General features: G+C 39.3%; 1 long non-coding RNA gene across 1 annotated transcript; it reads right to left on the reverse strand.

Annotated features, from left to right (window-relative positions):
* Window positions 1-295: 295 nt before the first annotated feature.
* On the reverse strand, window positions 296-2,684 carry LOC106939890 (uncharacterized). The gene is made up of 3 exons (XR_001422942.1): window positions 2,310-2,684; window positions 458-526; window positions 296-352 (listed from the first exon to the last, which is right to left on the reverse strand). It is a non-coding gene; the product is annotated as an uncharacterized LOC106939890 (long non-coding RNA).
* Window positions 2,685-6,960: the final 4,276 nt, after the last annotated feature.

A 6,960-nucleotide genomic window follows, 5' to 3' on the forward strand; every position in this document is an offset into this window, starting at 1 on the left:
ATTGTAGCCTGGGATCATCTCTACATTCATATTATGGGCTGCAGGTGTGACTCACCTGTAGAGACGACCTGGCAGCAGGTCACAGACAGCAGCAGCAGAGACGCAGGCAGAGCGGAAAACATGTTGGTTCTGTTGGTTCTGTTGGTTCTGTTGGTTCTGTTGGTTCCTGGTGAGATCTGTTGGTTCTGGTTGGTTCTGTTGGTTCTGTTGGTTCCTGGTTGGTTCTGGTTGGTTCTGTTGGTTCTGTTGGTTTCTGGTCGGTTCTGTTGGTTCTGTTGGTTCTGTTGGTTCTGGTTGGTTCTGTTGGTTCCTGGTTGGTTCTGTTGGTTCCTGGTTGGTTCCGTTTCTCAAACTGAAGCATCATTTGATCAAAACACAAAACAGAAAGTTTAACTTTAAACAGAGAAACATGTTGGAGGTAAAACTAGTGAAATAAACTCAGAAAGATGAAACTCACAGCACAGAGATGGAAACAATGGAGTTTCTGTCACTGATGCAGCTGCCAGGAAGCGTCTGATAAAATCAGCTAATTATGTCAGAGCAGAGGAAGAGGAGAGGAAGAGGAGAGGAAGAGGAGAGAGTTTCTACTGAACTGACCTGTTTTCTATTTAATAAACAAATAGAGCTGTGGTGGAATTATTCTGCTTGCTTAGTTTTATTCTTTATCAGCTTGAGTTCTAAAGGGTGTGTGTGTGCATGCGTGTGTGTGTGTGTGTGTGTGAGTCCTTCAGGTGTAACAGGAACTTTCTCCTCTGGTGTCAGACTGACATCATGTTGGTCTTCAGATGTTTTGCTGTGGATTCTTGGCGTCTGCAGCTGATCAGACGGTGGAGTTCCAGGTATAAGTTCATATTTAAAGGGCAGATGATAAATAAATGGAATCATTTCTTCCTATTTTGGTTATAATTCAGGTAAATAATGATGTAGCTGCATGTGACAAACTGAACCATCGGATATTAAATGTTCAGCAGGTTGAACCGGATCAGAGACGTTGCTCAGAAATAAAATTTGAGATTCAGCAGAGCCACATGAGGAAGAACAGAGGTGATGAACCGCCAGCGACAAACGCAGGACCTGATGCAACATGTCAGGAGAAATGCTGATGCAGCTGATGGGCTATCAGTGATCTAGAACAGAATCTGTTGGTCTCATTTTCCCACTGCTCAGTTAACCAAAGTGAAATCTCTAAAGAACTTAAATCAGTAACAAAATGAATAAAACTACATAAACATGAGAAACCAGAGGGCTCAGAGCTGATCCACTTCCCTCCTCTGTCCCTCCTGCAGCACACCTCACCACAGTCTGACAGCCGTTCATGTCCTTCACCACACCAACATGTTTCTCTGTTACTCCAGACTTCCTCATGCAGAACCACAGCTCCTCTTCTCTAGATCTACGAAAACACGATGCAGCTCCTCTGACTTTCCATCAACATCTGCAATGGTTGCATCTGTGGTTCATTTGTAGGCATGAAACCGACCTGCTGCTCACAGATGACCTTTGACCTCAGTCTGGATTCAACAACTGTTTCCCATAACTTCACTGAATGCCTCATCAGCTTTATTCCTCTGGAGTGTCACAGTTTAGTTCATCTCTCTTGTTCTTGGTAAAACTGGTACCAGCTCACTTCTCCTCCATTCCTCTGGCTTCCTCTGAGTCTCTAGGATCTCATTGAACAGCCTCGTCAAAAACTCTCCTGGACACGTCCAGACCTCCAGTATGTCATCTGGACCAACTGCTTTTCCACTCTTCATCCTTTTCAATGCTTTCCTGGTTTCATCCTCACTAATCTTTGCTACTTCCTGATCCACAGGTCCAGTTTCTTCTCCTCTTTGTTTTCTTCATTCATCAACTTTTCAAAGTACTCCTTCCATCTTCTAGTCACTTTTTGCGTCTGTCAGAGGTCCATGTTGGTCCTCAGTCACCTGGTACATCCTTTCCATCTCTGTATAAGCCCTTCTCTCCCTCTACCTTCACTTTACGCTGCATCTTCATCTCTTTCTCATCCATTCATCTCATTCCCAGCCCAACAGTTCCAGTCTTTGCATGTTGTTCTAATACTGTTGTAATAAACAGTTTATTTAAATTTAAAGTTATGTCAACATTGGTACAAGCATACTTTTAGTAAACTTATTTAGTAAACTTAATACTGTCATGTCGGGTTTTAATCGTCTGACCCACATCAATCAGTAAAATGATGTTTTATTGCAAAGAGTAACAGTCAGAGGAGGAGGAAAACTGGTCCGGAGTGGTGAGTTCAATGACTGGAGGAAATGGCAAACTGCAGGGAAAAAACTGAACTTTCTTACTTTTGGCTGAGATGATCTGGACTGAGGGGAGTCTGATGGTTCCTGGAGGATAACTTGAGGTCGGGTGTTGCTCCTAAGCTTAAGGCGGCGGGGCAGCAGTGGAGGGCGGATCAGGTCTGATCGGGTCTCTTAAAGGCAGGAGAGAGGAGGGCAGCCAGCGTGGAGGTTTGATCTCCAGGTGGGATACAGGAGGAGAGGTTCTGCGCTGGATCTCCACAAAAGGTTTCACAGCTTCTACAAGGAGAAGTCCTGTGGAGGCACAAAAAACAAAATCACTAGGAGTTCACGAAGAGCGACCACTGGGAAATTCAGGTGGCCTGTGAGACCAAAACTGGCAAAACACTCTGGCACTGCTGTGTCGGCTGCCTCCTCCTCTTATGCTCCTCCAATGACATCATGTAGTTATCAGCTGGTCCACGCCCTCCAGGAATGACGGCCAGGCGCCCCCTGAAGGATGGACGGAGAAACAGCAACCCTGACAACATACAGGAACCCAAGAAATACCTTGTATACTTAAAATGTTTGGAATATAGTAAAGCATAAAAACTTCCACAGATGTGATGTATGGATAAGAAATGTGCTGAGTAAGCAGAATGTGACGTTGATGTGCGACACAACAGTCAGATCATCTGTTATGTTTGATTCACTCTTTAGTTGCATATTTCATATAAATAATTTTACTTTACAAATGAATAAAGACGAATCCTTAAACATCGATGGTCAACATGTAGCTAAATATTTAATGTTTAAGATAAATATTTAGTTTGGACTCTGATATTTATAAATGTAGGAACAAAATGGTGAAAATATGACTGAGAAATGATCAGGAACATTTTGTCTCTATGATGATCTAATAAACCAGATGTTGCTGTTAATCCTTTATCCTTTACAGTGGATCCGTAACCCCACAGGGATCCACTGAAACGTGAAGCTGCATCAATAGATTCTCTGTTGTCAGATATAAACACTGAAGATTCACATAAACAGGTGGAGAAATGAGAGATTCCTAAATGTGACACGTTAACCAAGAGTTTTAGCTTGTGGGAGAAAACATATCAGGAAAATCCCTCAGCGACACTGGAGTTTGGTTAGATCTCATCATTTAATCCTGCACAGTAACAGATTAACATATATATTGTCTTAAAAGCTCAACTGAAATTCATGTGAATATATCTTTGCTATTTTTGCCTTTTCCAGCTTTGGATAATTTACAGCATAATTTTCTCATTATGAAAGTCACAGCTGTGATGTGAAAAGCAGCAGCTTCACCCTGTTCACACAAACAGCGTGAAGCTGCTGCTGATGGAAAATGACCAGACCTGATGCTTCACACGTTTTGAGTAAGAATAAAAGTGCTGACTCACTTTTTATGAAACTAGAACTAGACTCCTTACTGAATTGATCACTTTTCTCATCTGAATAAACCAAACCTGTGTTGCTCTAACGGATCAGAACCAAGAGATCAGAAAAGGAAACTTTATGTTGAAGCTTTTCTTCTTCTTCCCAGAGAAACTTTGATTCCTGCAGCAGGTCAGACTGACAGACCAGAAGCTGCAGCTGGAGATCTGACTAGAACCAGGAGGGATTCAGCATTCAGCTTCTATGCACCACAAATCTGGAACAAACTTACAGAAAACTGTAAAACAGCTGAAACACTGAGTTTCTTTAAATCTACACTAAAAAGAACTGATTTTGAAAGATTGTAAATTACAAATTGACCAACATATTTGATGTGTAATGATGTTTTTTATGACATTTGATGTTTTTGCAAGGCAGCAGCTCTACCCACTTCACCACTGTGCAGCCTGGAAACAGATCAATAAATGGATCATCAGCAGCAGTTGAGTTGTTACTCCTCCTGTTAACCACCAGAGGGCGCAGTTGTGTCGCTTCATGCCGCTTTGGGGTTTTCAGCAGGAGGTTTCTGATCAGGTCAGGTGCTGCTCACCTGAAACAGTTGCCATGGAGACGTAAACTTCCTGATGATGCAATAGAAGAGAAGCTGCAAACCGATTCTGTTCTGAGAAAATGTTTAAATTAATAATAAACTTGTTTTTTTATTAAACACAACAGAAACAACAAAGTCTCAGTCTGTTGCTGGAACTTTAACATTTTTATTAAATAATTTTGTTGTACTATTTTAGACACCTTTTAATTAAGAATATTGTAAAATTAGTATTTTTTGTTAATGAGGGCTATTTAATTCAAACAGTCTGAGTGATGCTGCAGATCTACCTGACATATTTCTAACCTGAACACAGGAAATAATCACTTTCTGCTTCCTGTCCTGAGTCGCCCCCTGGTGGCACAAAACTGACATTACAATCACACTGTCTCATCAAACGTTCATATAAATATGAATATAATTAATTCACCACTTAAATGGAGGATTTGGAAATTAAAGTGACTTTTCTCTTCAGCTAAATTTGTGATCAGAGTAAAAATATTACTTAGATCCTCAAATCTGATTAATAACTTTAAATATGATTTGTTAAATGTTATAAAGTTGAGGCTCTGGATCTCAGATCTTCAGATAATCAGAGAGGAAGATCTCAGAGGGAAGCAGGACGACATGAACAGATAAATGATCTGTGGAGATGGAGAGAAAATAATCATGAAAAAATATTTAGATATTTTAGTCTGCGTTAACTGGTTCTGGATTATTGGAACATTTTATGTTTTTGTAATTTAGTTTCCAATATTCCCATTCTGAACCAGATGCTGCCCCCTGCTGGAAAACATTGATATTACCAGAGTGTTGCGTTATGTTCAGATTGACATGAATACATTTTGTGAACACAGATAAAAAGTTAGTTATAACACCAGTTCACAGAATCTCGTCATAATTATCAGTTTATTATAAAAACAAAAGCTGGATCAAATACATACAGGTAATTATTCATACACCTGGCAGGTTTATGTTGATTAAAACACAGAAAAGGTGAAGAATCACAAAGAACTGAATGTCCTCCTTTATCTTTTCTATTATTTTTATCCTTCTTCCTGAAGATGTTTCAGTATTTATAAAACCATAATTATGGTTTTATGAATAAAACCATAATGATGGATATCCTCCATTAATTATTCATGAATGATGCAGAGCCTCACATTGGGTTTCAGTCATTTTGTTCAGTTTCAGGTTTTGTCACAACGTTCAGTGCAGAATCTGACCTGATGACTGAAACCATTGAACCCAATCTGATCCAGTCTGACCCAGTCTGATCCGGGCTATGAGCTGATTCTACCACTAGGGGTCCTCAGTGTCCTCCTGTTTCCTGATGATTCAGTGTTTTTATTATTTTCCTTTCATTATTCTGCTAATCTGTTCAGTGTTTAATAATCCTGCTCTGATTTCTGACCTGCTGCTTCCTGCTTTATCCTCCATGTAGCAGGTGTATAGTTAAAGTTTATTGTGGGGTATCATTTTGCTGCCTGTCCTGATAGCAGCTAATGCTACTTTTACTTGAGTCACATTTTACTTGCAGAAACAAAGTTCAGACTTGACTTGCACTTGAGGTTTGGGACTCGAGTGTTGGACGTTTATCTCATATTCAGGATAAATGTTTATTAAATGTTTATTAAATGTTTATTAAATGTTTATTAAATGTTCATCTCTTAGCTGTTTGTTTATGAATTTAGTATAAATCCTGATAAATTCAGGATTAATCTCACATTAGTTACTGGTCTGTAGACAGAAAAACAAACTCCTGCTATGTGATTTCTGTATGTTTAGAAACTTTATTTAATTATCTGATATTGTGAGTTTTAGTAAAAAAAATAAATATTTTCATTTCTCATCAGTTTTAATTCTGTGATGCATTAATGAAGCTCAATTCATATAATTCATAAAGTGAATAACTTTTCTTTTTATAACTTTATTTTTGTTTTTATGATGTGAATCACTTTAAACTGTCCTGTTGCTGAAATATGAAACTAATAAAGTTGATTGATTGAATAATTGGTGTTATTTGATAATAAATCATTAATTTGTCATTAGACTCTCCCAGCGTTTTGTTCCTCCTCCCTGGTCCTCAGCCCCCCTGCTCTGCATGTCTAGATGAGCCTCTGTTCCAGAACAGCTGATCCAGATGATTTCATGACCATCAGGAGCTGCAGATCCTGTTAATCACCAGAGATACAGAAGGGAAACACCTGAAACATGGAGGACAGGAGACCTGAGGACCAGGTGGAGAAACACTGGTTTAAACATTCATAAAAAGGCATCTCAGTGTAAACATGTGTTGTCATGCCAACAGTGTGAGCTGCTGTAATGTGTTTTCTGTCCTGTAGGTGTCAGAAGTGAGTAAAACATCTGAGTTTTAGTTTTAAAGGGACATTCTGCTGCTGGTTCTGGTTCTGCTCTGATTTCCTTCCTGTTGAGTTCAGACTCTTTGTTCTCATTGAATCGGTTTCACATCTGGATTCAGTTTGAGTTTCACTTGTTTTCAGTTTTAACTCAATAACCTGAATTCTTCCAGGAGTTTATAACTCAGAAACAGAGAGAGGAAATCAGGAATGAGCCGACCTGCTTTAATTTGACAGAAAATAATCCCTCACTGGTTTCATCACCAGATTAAAGGTTTTAAACCAGATTAAAGGTTTTAAACCAGGTTAAAGGTTTTAAACCAGGTTAAAGGTTTTAAACCAGGTT

Source organism: Poecilia latipinna, unplaced genomic scaffold (genome assembly GCF_001443285.1).
Source record: "Poecilia latipinna isolate Pla-1442-1.1 unplaced genomic scaffold, P_latipinna-1.0 Scaffold3016, whole genome shotgun sequence".
NCBI lineage: Eukaryota > Metazoa > Chordata > Actinopteri > Cyprinodontiformes > Poeciliidae > Poecilia > Poecilia latipinna.